Source organism: Aulostomus chinensis, chromosome 19 (genome assembly GCF_037954235.1).
Source record: "Aulostomus chinensis isolate RoL2024-O1b breed Wild chromosome 19, RoL_Achi_v1.0, whole genome shotgun sequence".
Lineage (NCBI taxonomy): Eukaryota > Metazoa > Chordata > Actinopteri > Syngnathiformes > Aulostomidae > Aulostomus > Aulostomus chinensis.
In genome coordinates, this window is record NC_141338.1 from 2,905,411 (window position 1) to 2,920,014 (window position 14,604).

General features: G+C 44.0%; 1 protein-coding gene across 5 annotated transcripts in view; it reads right to left on the bottom strand.

Moving 5' to 3' along the window:
* LOC147243664 (zinc finger protein 703-like) overlaps nt 1–14,604 on the bottom strand; it is an 85,082-nt gene that overhangs the window by 41,261 nt on the left and 29,217 nt on the right. For 3 of the 5 annotated variants that reach the window (XM_086187903.1, XM_086187907.1, XM_086187902.1), the window contains exon 3: nt 5,713–5,835. The exons of the other annotated variants lie outside the window; for them this stretch is intronic. The gene's annotated coding sequence lies outside the window, so the exon portion shown is untranslated. The remainder of the gene's footprint in view (nt 1–5,712; nt 5,836–14,604) is intronic. 5 annotated transcript variants of the gene reach the window in all.

Below are 14,604 nucleotides of genomic sequence, written 5' to 3' on the forward strand. Positions count from 1 at the left end.
CAGGGTGCGAGGACAGGAGCGGGTCTAAATTTGGGAGTGTGGATGTCGACGCGTCACCTCTGCTCTGCGCCGCGCTGATGTGAATATTTAACAATGAACTTATTAAGTTAAAATGACTCGGTGCCTATCTGACTTACTTTTACGCAAAACTGAAATGCACCACACACTCCACTACATTTACAGTAATAGTTTACGATTAACGTTACAAATTCAAAACATACTGATACATAAAAGTGACGCATCACCCAACATAACATGAAGTAGTAAAAGTAGCAGCTGTTTTCTAGATACAGCATTTGAATTGTGCCAAGGGTGTCCTGACGTGTAGACTGAAGAGGGATGCACACTCTCTGCTCAGTGAATTCCTCATAAACTGACAAAATGTGAAATGTGTCAGATTTAAGGACTTTTCCAAATGTAGTGGAAATAAGAATTTTTTCAAATTCAGAGTTTCAAAATGTGTTTTTTTTTTCAGTATGAATACACATGTATGCGACTATCTGTTTTTAAGCAGATCTCATCGACATCTGTAACCATCCGCCAAATCAGATGAAAAATATTAAAACAGTAGAAAAAATGTGCATTTCTAATAAAAAAAATGCATTTGAGTTCAGTGGGTGCAAGGACGTCTTAACTTAATTTCAAACGAATTGTCTTTTGACTATTTTTTTAATTGCCTATTCCTGAGTTTTGCCCTTTTAAAGTAAAATCCCTGACGCCAACTCGTTTCCCCCGAGGTCAGCACATTGTGTTGCAAAAGATTTGATCCAAATCCACTCAAACTAACCTGTATTTTTATCCCAACTTTCAAACCAGAGCACAGCCTAAAAACAACAATCCATCCTTCATCCGGCCCCGTATATCTGCTCACCCTCCTCCTCCTCCTCCTCCTCACAGCTACACCCTCCCTCCTTCATTCCTCTCCTTCTGTATCTCCCTCAGCCCCCACAGTCCCCTCCATAAATCCTGGGACAGCAGTGCTTTAATGGATAATTAATTGATGCCGCTGCAGCACTGTAATAAGACAATAAATTACGACACAGGCCAGTGTGCTGTGTCAGTGTGTGTTGCTAATGGCCCTTCAGGGCTGGGGCAGGAGGCTAATAAATTAGACAGGTATTAACTGTTGTGTGCTAAGTAGCCCTCCACTGCTAGACACAGAACAAAGGGGGAGAATTAAAGCCTGGGGACGTCTCTCAGATTGAAGAAGGGATGTGAGGAGCGAAGCCCCAAGGGTCTCATCAATTTTTGGGGGGAAATACACTGTATTAGAACGACACAACAACAAAATATTTGATTCAGAGAGAAAAAAATGGGGGGGGGGGGGGGGCAAAGAAAAAAAGGTAAAGGCACTTTTAAAGTCCTAACTGGTTTTGCTCCTCATTTCAGAACTACTTAACCTTCCTTCTTCAGAGAAACAGCAGCTCCCCAAGACCCAGAGATCACGGAATCAAATCTAATAGCATCCCAGTCCAGGCTGAAAACAAAAGGTTGCACAAGTTACAGAGGGAGGCCTCAAACTTTCAACGCCTCCGCATACAGCACAGAAGTTACTGTTGAAAAAGTCCCAACTAGTCATCGTATGTGGGCGGCGGCAAATGGCCGTGTTCATCCGATCTGAGCCAGAGCCAATAGACACTCGTCTCTCCTGCAGCGTCATGTGACCTGGGAGGGAACGCCGACGAAACCTGTTTACACTGAAGGCAAAACACACGCTAGCATGTGCTAGCGTGTGTTTTTCGCCCTGTGGAAACAAGACTGAAGCCAAATTTCTGCAGTCAGGTTCCTCTTTAGTGATAACATGCAACTCGAGAAGGGCAAAATGGCTGATTGGTGGAAGGCACTGTTACCATGGAAATGGTTGCTTCACTGGTTACTGTCAGAGACATTGCTGTTGAACTTTAGGATTGTGGGTAATGTAGTATTTCTCCATGGCGTTGTAGGTAAAGCAAACATGACGGTGATGAAGCTGTGATAATCGTCGTTGTTGTTGTGACTGCCGGCGTCTGGATTGTTGTTGTCATCGTTGTGATGCTCTCGACCATCGGCACTGGGATCCCTCTCATTTTGTTGTAATTGTTTTTGTTGTAATTGCTGCCGTTAGCGTCACCATACAAAAATGAGAACTCCTGTTTCACTTGGGCTTCACTAAGTATTAATAGTGACTGAAAGTGAGACAGCAGCTCTACGTTTGTGTACTAACGACAAACAGCGCCTGGATTAAGTCGTTTGGAGGGAACACAGGAATCTGGTTTGAGGTGTCACTGGTCTGAAGCTTTCCCCATGCCAAATCTAAAGGATTGTGTCGCATTCCTAAGAGGAAAATTGTAGCTTAGTAAACAAGGACAACATCTCCGGCTTGGATATTTGGAATTTCAGCAGATAGCCTCTAATCCCATTTTAATGGTTGTCTGATTAGGTGTGAGGAGGATTAGGGTGTGAGCGTGTGCATGTGCTGCCTGTCGCTCGCATGTACACGCATCCTGACAAAATACACCACATATGTGTGAAAGATTACAAACACAGGGGGCAGCTGAGAGAGTGGGAAATTGCGGAGATTAGAACTGAGCAGAGGAAGAAGAAAGATGGCTGCTCTGTTATGTCGTTTCAATTAAAAATGCTGCAAATCTCTAATCTGCTAATGTTAGCGCTAACGAGAGGGGCTTAATGGCAGTTATGTAGATAAAAAGTCTTTCTGATTGATTCCAAAGGCCCGCTGAAATTTGTTTCACTACACCTTATTGATCACTCTCCGCTGGTTGAAAACTGCTAATTAATAATGATAATAAAAGTGCCACAGCTCATTAAAATCAAACACACAAGGCTGAACTCTTTTACCCTCTCCACTGCTCCCGCCACACACACCGAGGGGCCCTAGACCTGCTGGGAGAGCCGTAATACCTGCGCTTCTACACCAGATTCAGGACCAGCAGTCACCTACGACATCCCATGTATGAATCCTGCACATCCTATGATACCTGCTCTTGGCTCGGCTAATTAACTGATGCAGGCATATTTGTGTCCGCGCGCACACACACACACACACACACACACACACACACACACACACACACACACACACACACACACACACACACACACACACACACACACACACACACACACACACACACACACACACACACCTTCATCCTTAGCAGTAGTATGTTTGCATTTTTCTGCCCACTATCATTCCGTTGATTGGCATATTCATCTCATGACGCGCTTGTTTTTCTTTGAATTGGCGTTCTGCTCTCTGCCTCCGCGTTAAAGGGTCAGTTCACTCAAATCACCAGAGTGATTTTTTTTTTGTGGGTTTTTATTTGTTGAGATGATTTTTTAGACACTCGTCTGTGGGCTTAATGCTTGATTCGACTCCCTATGAAGGAGTTTTGTTGGTGATCTTGGTGGAGGAATTTGCTCTCGATTTAAAACTTTTTTTTCCTTCCATTTTTAATCTATTTTTTTGTGTTCACCCCATTTTTTCCACGATTGCGCGTCACCCTACCGAGCTGCCCTGGTTGTTCTGCCTCCCCGAGGAGCACCTTCAACTACCACAAGCTTGTAGTGAAGCCGTCTAACTCTACCTGTTCACCTGAGGGTGAGGAGCTTCACCGGGGGGAAGACAGACCAGTTTCCTGCAGCAACCAGGATACAAACGCTCATCCAAGCCAGCTACGTCCATGCAGACATCAAAACAAACTGTGTTGTAGGCAACACACGAGACACCTGCACTACCTGGGCACTCACCTGAAACAGCTTTCATTTGTTGGGAGAAATGGCTTCTGGTTCAGCAACGACAACCTTCATACTTGAGAGTGGTTGAACAGAAAACGCTAGGACAGCGTGACACTGGCTCAGAGATTCAGAGTCTTGTTTTTCTCCTCCACCTACTTTATAAACCGGGGCTTTTTTCAAAAGTGTGCAGCTCCACCATAAACATCCTCAATGTACCATTAAAATAACGTTGAAACTGTTAGTTTAAGCTCCAGATGCCACGTAATGTTGCTTCAAGCTGATGTGGTTGTTTTGGTCACTGGTCAAGACTTCCAGGCTGACTGTTGTTAGTTTAGTGTTGCTGTTCCTTTTCTTTGCGGCTCTTGAGCGTCACCCCCTGCTTCCCTCCGCTCAATCAGATTTGCTAAAGCCATTAGAGGATTTTTGTCTCTTGAAAATGGGACTTCCATGGGACAGTGCGCTAAAACCAGCTCTGTAATTTTTAAACTACCTTAAGTACATTCAGTGTACCATCAGAATGATGGTAAAACTGTTAGTTTAAGCCAAAAGCCCTGCGCAGCGTTGCTAAATGGAAGGTGGTTTTGCTTGGGACATGCTTGGTTAGGTCAATAGTGTGGTCATCGGTCAAGACTTCCATGCTGACTGTTGTTGGTTCAATGTTTTGTTCCTTTCAAGTTTCAAGATTCACGACTCACTGTGGCTCTAAAGTCTCTCTTTGCTCCTGGCAGCCAGGATTTTTTTGTCATTTATTTTTTCTTCGGGGACATTGTCCTCCAACTCTCTCAGTAGTGCTGGAAGTACCTGACGGAGGTGTCTGCAGCTGTGACTGGGTGATTATAAAGCTGTCTGACGGTCTTCTAGGCGGCCCTGCTACCACCCTGCTCTGCAGAGAAGTGGAGCGCTTAATATACTATCAGTGGACAGACTGACACCAGAGAAGACAAAGTGCCCGGTGCACAGCTCTCGCAGCTCGGGACATGAACATTCCACCATATTTTTCCCTGCTGTCAGGTCGTCTAATAAAGCGGGGCAAAACGGAGGGACGGTGCAGGAGCTGAGGGTGGATGAAGTATCTAGCACTGATGTAATATGGCTTATAAATCTAATTTAATTACCCAGTGTGGGGACAGGCTGTAGAAGCCACGACTGGATTTATTGTGTCTTAACTTGGTATCTTAACGACTTTGTGCTTTTAATATCATTACCCCGTAATTTATTCTTTATCTTGCGCACACACTCACACTGTACGACCACAATACACCCACAGTCATAATCAGTTTAAGCAGGCGGCTTCACGCATCACAGGACTCCTGAGCCGTGACGCTTATTGATCCATAAACTCCTGCTTTGACTCGTTGCGTGATGTCCCCGCTGTACGTCATGGAGGTGATAGCGCTGGTGCAAGCCTCATCCATCTCACTTCATCTCTGATCATTACACTCAGGTCTACATGCGCAGGACAGCTCCTGACGTTAGCCTTTCTTACTCCTGCTGAGTCGGTGTTAAATAACACAATGTTTAACTTCGGTTCGTCTGTCTTGTCAAACACCATCTGTCTGAAACTCACTCGGCAACCCTTGATAGGCATCTGACTTCTTTTTTTGTAACTCTCTACAAGCAGTCGGACAACTCGGATGACCTTCCTCCTGATCAAAATCGATTGAAGTTGGATAAAAGAGAAAATAAATATTTACTGAATTTGGTACTTTGTTTTCTATCTGCATCAAGTTTATGAGTGTGTACCCACACTAGGGACTGTGATGGACCAACACTGTGTTGGAGGAGTGACATCGCCGACAGAACTCAACCGCATGGATTCTAAAGTAGCAAAATGTGGCTTTGGAGATCAACTCAGACTGACAATGAGTACCCTGTCGCACCAACTTGACCTGGGTGGTACCCCAGACGGCTCCCCAAGCCTCCTGAAAGCCATCTTTACAGAAAAACAAATACATAAAAAGGGGATCTCCCTACCTTTCTTTCCTCTCCTTCACTAATTCGTTTATTTCATTGCAGCTCTGCTGGTCTTTATCTCATTTCATCTGTCTCCTCCCCTCTCCCACTGGTCATCCCACGCTCTCCAATTCAGCCTGTCAGCTTAAATAAGAAAGACAAAAGGTGGAAAAAGAGACAGAGGGAATTAAAGGGAGAGAGAAAATGAGGGATAAGAGAATGAAGGCAGCTTCTCCTCCCCGTCACCTCCCTCCATCCGAGCAGATAGTTTCCAGAGGCCCCTGTTCCACATTAGCTTAGCTTGCTATTCAGTTGAGCCACCAACTTAATGCAATTCCCTTAAAGCTGCTGTTTGGCCTCGCTGACAGTGACCCATTTGTTCTGCAGCCCTCAAGATATCAGATGTACTAAAAGATTTGATTTATTCTTCGCCTTTTGACTCGAGTAATTGGCTGCATCTGCACTTGTAAACAATAACAGTCCTGCTGCCTTCCACCGGCTTGCAAGATGTTTGGAATCTAACAAAACAAGTTGAATTTCATTGTACTGCACAGCAGTTGGTCATCAGCTGCAGGTCTGTTAACATGTCAGCCTCCATGTGTTGAGGTCACTGAGCCAGCCAGCAAAAACGCCAACTAAGAGCAAGGTGCAAAGATCTGCTGGGTGCTAACTACATCTGAATACTGCATACAAACGGGTCAGTAAAGATGAGAAATGCCGCATGGCGTTTGTACGCCTCCGCAATGTTTGCCTGTCGCAGTGATCGTGACCTTTGACCACCAAAAAACAAAAAAAATTTCAAGATTCCCTTCATTTGCAGAGCATCTAAGCTGAGAACGGGGCAGATAGCAAGCACCCTTGAGGGTAATTTACTTTGACCTTCAACCACCAAGATCTTTCCAGTCTTCGAGTCCCCTGTGGACATTCGTGCCAAATAGACAAACAACCCTGAAATCAAGATGCCTCAGACTCGCAGCTTTTGCCAGCTTGGAGCCATTTAAAAAAAAAAAAAGTTAGTCAAACGCAGAAAATCCTTTAAGACATTTTTGGAGGCCCTCAAAATTAATAGCTCAGATGACAGTAACGTGGCGTTTGATTAAAAGTGATTTGATTTGTCCTCGATAAATTTATCAGCTTCTATCTTGAGACTGTGAAGCCCTTTTGGGGTTTATCTGTTTTGCACAATAATCTTAGTGTTCTTTGGTTCCTGGAGATGCTATCTCTTTATTTCATGCATGAGGAGACACAGTTTCACCGGCTTTCTAACCTTACGCTTTCGCCCATACCGCCATGTGGCCTTTCTCAATCGTGTGAAGTTGTGCATATGGCTCGGGTTAAAACCAGGGCTGCCCTAATGATTTATATCCTGTGTTAGCAGTAAACACAATGAGCATCCATACGGGCCACGTCATATCTGACACCATTAAACACCAGCTGTAGCAGAGCTGTTTGTATTCATTACACATAACAGGGACTATCCAGCGTACAAACAATAGACACTCACAGACACACAAGTACACACGCAAGTAGAAAATGTGACTTAGGGAATGGACATACATCATCATTCTTCAGTCCATTCGCAGTAAATGAACCAGACGGTACTGACGTGTCTGGATTATTCTACAGAATTCCCCCTTCACGGTTTCCAACATACACATTTGTAGGACAACTCTCTCTCTCTCTCTGTGTTTTCAGAAAGTTTGCTCAAATATTCTCCTCCCACAATTAGTCACTTGAACGCAGCGTAAAAATATGAAGCATGGAAAGGGTAGTTTCAGCCCCAGGTTTCTTTGCTGCGCAGTTAAGGGGGAAATCTTCAGTGAAACGCCCTCATACGCCTTGGATGTTGCTGGGTTGTTTGAGGAAAGACGCGTTCATGTTTTGAAAGGTGTTTGTCAGGCTGCTTTTCACTTTGTTGCATCCCCACAGAGGCAGCAGGCCATGTTTGCTGGGCAACCACAGGAACCACTCTTGTTGGCTCTGATGAAGTCAAACTTGAAAAATTGTAGGGAAAGAACGCAAACGCAGAAGAACGCAAATGCGAAAGAATGCAAACGCGAAAGAACACAAACGTGGACAAACGCAAACGTGGAAGAACGCATATGCTGTTGATTTTACAAAGGTCGTCCACAAAGGTCGTCCACAATCAAGAGGAGACACAGGATTCACCGGAGTGACAGATGGGTTCCAGATACGTGCTTGTTATCGTGATTTGTTTCATGGATTTATTTCATTTCATTTGCTAAAAAGATTTTTTTTTTATTCAGTACTGTTTGTCTGTAAGCGGGATACCGAAAAAAACAAAAAACAAAAAAAAAAACTTCTGAAACATGGTGGAGGTGCGGGGCATGGATGAAGGATGAACTGCATACATTGTGGAGGAGATCCAAATACTCTGATCATTTTTCAGAAGGTACAACGTGAACCTCGGCAAAACCTACACATTCAAAGTGACCTTTCTAGAGTATCTGTATATTGTGCGTTCATGTCACTGCCTCTTTAAGATGTCAGCACCACTTCAAAAACTTTCTGAAATACCAGGGTTTTTTTTTCCGTTTTTGCATGGAAGTTTGGATGGGTACAGATCTTGATACCGTGTCCAGATTGTGCTTCAATTCTCAGAGTTCAACCCTTTTCCAATCATATGTTTGCATGCTTGAAGCAGCGCCAAACGTTTCCATTAATAACCGTGACACTGAACTAATTCCACGTGGATTCGCAGGTCTTAAAGTCAAAATATTTTTGCCGCACATGAATCTGTTGAGCGAATCATGTCTTCGCCCCATTCCATTAATTATTTCAAAAAGGCCTTTAACCTTATTATTCGCTGAAATAACAATAAAAAGGACATCCTCCAGCGAAAACATGAGGGCAGCCACACCCCAGCTCACCCAGCAGCCGTGGTCAGCGTGTGGCCCGCTGTCGAAACACGCCATGCATGTCAGCACAGAGGTCAGGGCTGGGCGAAGAGGAACTGGCACTCCTCACCCTCGCTGGGTGGGGGAGGAAAGTGGGAGTTTTGTGACTGACAGAACCCACAGAGCGAGAGAGAGAGAGAGAGAGAGAGAGAGAGTCTATCAGTCACCGAGCGACTGGCCTTGGCCGCAGAGACGCAGGGGAAGAACAAACCGCTGCCAGCTAAGTATTACTGGTGTGTGAGGGGAAAATCCAAAGGTTGGACGCGCTGTTATTTTCAAACTCTGAGGCTCGACACATGCCAACACAAATCCAGCTCAGAGGAGGAATACGACATAGAATATATGATGGAGTCCACTTGAACACATCCTACATACTCAGTAATACAGGTTTACAACATGTTCACGTCTAATTTATACCTCCCGACACTGTCAATCACAGCTCAACACCGTCTTCATAAAGACAAAGGTTACAAACAAGTGGACCCAGCGAGTGAGTAGAAGTTTTATCAGTCACATCATACAAGACCCAAAGTACAGCTGAGGCTGTGGTTGTGCAGATATTTTAGTCATGAACCAACCGGTTTTACATCCTGACTTGATAATGGCTGGCGATATGAAAAGTCAAGATATCCGAGTTATCAAAATTCCTCCCTCGTAAATGTCTCAGCCCAAACAATCCACCCAGGAGTTTAGAATATTCCCATCAAAGAAAACAAAAAAGGCACAGATCTGAAGTTTATTGTGGGGCTGGAGAAGAGGTCAGAGGGCCGACAGAATCCTCAGAAAGAATCCACGGAGGATCTTGAACATCTTCATCAGATTTCATGGCAATCCATCCAAAATTTGCTTACTTGGGACTTTCAGAGGACCACATGGGAACCTTCTCTTTTTGGGTGTTTGTACTCCAAAGGTGGTCTTACATGGAACATCGTCCTAAACTCACATAGAGAGGATTACTCTGTGACCAAGACCTGCATAGGAACGTTCTGATCATCTCCAAAAGGTTTGATGTGACCAAAACCACACAGATCTTTATCAAATGTATTAGGTTCGACTCGTGGGTGGAAGTTGTTGCAGAAAACAAAACGCTGCCGTTTCCCCACCAGAACGATGACGCTCATCATGAGCAGCTGTGAAGAATTCCACCTCTGACAGCCGACGCCAGGAGCTTCAGACTTAAGATTTCACTCTGATTCAAAAGCAAAAGCACTGATCGAACTCATGCAGCGGTAACGACATCATGATGCACATAAATTCTTGCTTTGTCACATCTTTTCACCAGAAGACAAGAGAAACAACTTTCAAATTGCTTGTCTTGTGGATGGAGTCAGGATTCCATCAGCAATACCAAGTATGAAGTGGCGTAATTTTGCTATTTTCCCAGCCGACACGCAGATGTGACCTTTCTCGTTTTCTAACACGTTCAATACTGATTCTGTATCAACCTTTCAAATGTAAACCCTCAATGAGAGCTGGATTAAATATAAACTACAACGACAAGGTGCCATCACTTTTGAGGGTTGGATCTTGGCAACCTGCTTAAACGCGAGTCAAAATAAATTTTAAAAAATCCACTCCTTCACAACATGAACTTATAACCCTCGTGACCACAGCGCTTTTCAGAGGGCTCAATCTCTAGCATTGGGTTGTGTTTTAAAAGCACAACTGATGTTTTTCATCTAAAATCTCCCTCTTAAATAAAGTGGAACCCACCTATCTAGTATTAGAAGGTAGAAATAACCCATTAAAGTACTAGAACTTCAACACTATACTTGTGTACCAGTGGAGGTGTTTTGTGAAAGAAAGAACGAAGGGGGAAATGAGTTTTTGGGACACTGGGGTCAGACATCCAGATGCCCAGAATGAAAAAAAGACATTGAAATAAGCTGTAAAAGATGTGTGTTTTCTCTTCACATGTGGGTTTCTGCGCATGTGTGTGTGGCCATGGAAGTGTGTGTGCACGCGCGTGCGCACGCTCGCATGCGTGTATGTGTGTCGGTATGTGTGTGTGCCGCAAAGTGATTTATGGGGCCTGTCTTCCTCTGCCAGCAGTTTGTCTCTTCTAGCATGGAGGATGAATGGCCCTCTGTCAGCCATGCCTCAACCTCCTCTGCTGCTCTCTCTCTCAAATTACCTTTCTTCCTCTCCGTCCTCCCTTCTCTTTACATCTGCGCTATCTTATCTTCACACACTCTCTTCCTCTGCGTGCACCTTGTCATCCCCAGTTCCTCCCACCCTCACTCACTTGGTTTGATCCTTGCTTCCATTGTTTCATGATTCCCCCCCCTGAAAAAAAACAAGACAAAACCAAAAACCCCCGACCTCCTGCATGCGTGGATCTGATGCGTTCTGACCAAATGCTGACCTCTGGTATCAAGGAAACATCTCCTTTCATATCCTGTTTCGTGAATTGGCGAGCCGACACCTGACACTTCGAGGATGATTCTACTTCAACTCGAGGCTTCATTATTTTTCAGGTTTTTGAATGATTCACTTTGTTATAGACATGTGGTTAAAGTTATGGTGTGTCCAGGCCTTTGATTAAATCGGCATTTTAAATGAACAACCCCCCCCCCCCCCCCAAAAAAAAGATCAGCCAACGAATCTGAGAAAAGGCCAGAACTAATGTGGTCTGTCTCAGTGTTTCAGGACTGCCGGCATCACTGGTTCCTAGTTTCATTTTTAGAAAATCAACTATTAAAGTGGTCAACAATCTTGAAATCTTTGAGGATCCCCAGTAAAAATGTTTGATCAGATCAGATTGTGTTCCCAAGGTCCACATTTCCCTATCAGACCTGAGGAGTTTCTATTCTGATTATTGGAGTATCACGGCCCGTGGAAGTCTGGCTCGTGGCTAAACGTCAGGTGTTTTTACAAGCAACCATCCAACTCAACCTTCTTTTGCAGATTTTTAGCACAGATTAAAAAAAACAACAACAAAAAAAAAACGCAATAAAAGAAACGCAAGAATAGTCGAGAGGTGCGGCATGGCAGTTGTGTTTTCCCAGGTTGGTTGTTGAGTTTGTGCTACCCACAGTTTGTTTGGTCCCTGGAAGTCCTCCTTAGAAACAGTTTGAAAAAAGGCCAACATTTTCAAGAACTCCTTGGGAGGTGATTGGATGAATCCCACGTCTATCACAGCCTTAAGTCAACCAATCACATCAGAGAAACCAGGTAGAATCTGAAGCCAGTCGGAAGAGCGCAAATGGTTCTCCTGGTTATTGTGAAAATGACCTTCGACCTCTGAAAATTTTCCAGTTCATCCTTGAGTTCTAGTGGACATTGGAGCTAAATTTGAACAACAGAAGAGATATCATGTGAGAACCGGGACATGGGGACGTAAGTAGCGACAAGCCGGGAACACGATGCCTCTGGCCTGCAGCTGTGACTGGCACTGAGGTGTAACAATTGAGTTAAAATGTAAGAATAGAATGTGATGGAAAATAGCCATAAGGAGTGAGAATGATTATATCTTGCAAAACAACTACATAAACAAATGATTCCGTCATCGTTCTGGCAAGACGTGGCGACTGTCCTTCCTCTCGTCAGACTGGAAGATTAACTCTCACACAGCCATCGTCTCATCGGCAAACTTCGCTGCTGAAATACAGACTCAAATGTCCCACGATAAAGAGGTTAAGACATAAAAACACATCAGCACAAATAGTGTTTGAAGGATAAAACACAATTTATGGTTTTATTAATAAAAACACCCAGATGGAGTCATTCATGTTCCCAGCAAAGAGAGGCTGCAGATCGAGTTTCTTGGTTCAGCTGAGAGAGCAGTTTTGACAATTTCTCACTTCAGTTGCCCAACAACTGGTTTTGATTAATCATTGGTTTGACTTGATTTCTCCCTGGAACAGAGCCTGCACGGGGAGCACGCTGGGCTTGTGTCTTAATCAGCATAATTACATTTCGGGAAGAGAAGAAAGCTTGGAGAGGTGGATTTACTTGAGAGATGAAAACATAATGATGGATGTTTATGTTTGGGTGAGTAGAAGCAATAAACCAATAACCGGATAAAGAATTTTCAGTTACAGCAGGGCATAAAGTTTAGGAACAACACTTCTCAAAATGATCTGGGAGGGAAAATAACTATTTAAATAAGTGCAGCCAAGGAAAAATTGAGGGTAAATAAACAAAAGGGGGTTCGATAAAGGTTTCAGCAAGTTAAAAGCTATTTAACACATTTTAAGATAATTATGGTGCAGTTTTATTGCCTTTGTCACATCCTTGCTAGCTAAAAAGTACAAATGAGTTGTTGCGAAGCGGGGCCAGTAGCAGCGGGGCCAGTAGCAGCGGTGCTCCGCCGCGATCGCACAAGCATACTGGGGGGTTCTGCTACACTCTCGTCACATGAAGCTCGCTCACACCGTCTTGCTCAAGTGAGCCAAATCTGATTTTTGCTCACATGTGGCAAAAAAACAAAAAGTTCAGCAATATGAACACGTGAGCAGGAAACAACAACCATTACAGGCCTCAATCATGTGGCAATAAATCAGATAGATGTTTGCCAGTGAGGCTGTCAGCTAAATAAACCCATCAGACCTTCCCGTCGTCGTGATGACGGCAGCACTTGTCACTGTGATTGTGGGAAAGTATCGTATCCTGTTACTCCATGATGGCCGTTCAGCTTTAACAGCTTCCTAAAGCATATTTAAGGCATCGTTAGGGCTGAAATTGCAGATTTAACAATTTTAGGACTTTAAAAAAGGACCCACAAAAACTCGGAGAAAAGGAAACTACAGACGACATCTTACAGTCGAGGCTCACGTTTGTCAGGAGAAAAACCTCCACACATGCTCAGCGCGTGCATACCACCGATACGCCACAAGATTGAAGAATAATCTTGCCTGCTCTCATTAATTGTCCTGTCATTATAATAATTTAACATCCTGCTCTCCCTTCTCCATCTTTATCGCTCCCTTTGCTGTACGGTCATTAATCAGAGGGATAGAAGAGGGAGCGAGCGAGCTGGCACACAAATGAAATCAAAAAATGACCTCTCTATCAATCCCATTTCCAACACATTAGATAGGAAGCACTTTTTCTTCCCCTGCTCTCTCGCTCCCTTCAGCCCTCCTGCACTAATGGTAGATATACAGTGACATGGTAATGATTTGGCCACGGCTGCAGAGCACAGGCCGTATTGATCAGCAGCTGATTTATTGCAGGTTACGGCTGATTATTGGGCCATTAATCAGTCTAGGATTACCCTATCAATAAAACTGCTTACGTTTGTTTGTAAAGAGCTTGCCAGGGCGCAGAGAAGGGCACTGCAAGTCCCAGCGCCCGTGACACACAGCTTCTGTTTCAACCCTGAGATATTTAAAGACAAGCCGTCTTCACCAACACACACACGCACGCACACGCACACACACACCTTCCAGTTTGGATCAAGATTTCTGTATAAAGTAAAACATGCCAAGAGACAAAATGTCTGACTCTTCTTGCCTTCTGCTACTATAAACACTCAAAGGGGGTCACAGGTATTTTTCCAGGCTAACCAGGAAGTTAGCATCACAGTGGGTTCCCTCGACCAAAAGCCAATGCGGTTTCTGCACTGGATTTTGGACTATAGCCAAAAAATTAACTCCATGGCTGACAAAACTTGATGACTCATTCTATTACATACAATAACACCACTTTCATGATTTAAGCATGAATGCATTTGCCCTAAGTACAAAGCTAAGCTTATGCTATGAGCTATGAACTACTAGCTACACACTTCTTCAGGTTTTCATATTTAGCGTCCGCTACCATCTCCGTAGTCCTGTTGTGCTACCTCTTAGCAACCGCCATTTTTACGAGATATAAAAACCTTCAAAAGTCATGAGCGGGGTACCTACTGACATATTCTATGATGTAGAACAAAATGTTAAGATGTCTCAGGTCTGCATCAACCTGATTGCAGGAAGTTAATTATAAACATAATGGCTTTGAGAAGAAGGGAAACCTACTCATAAACTTATTTCAGGTTTTCATTCCTGCA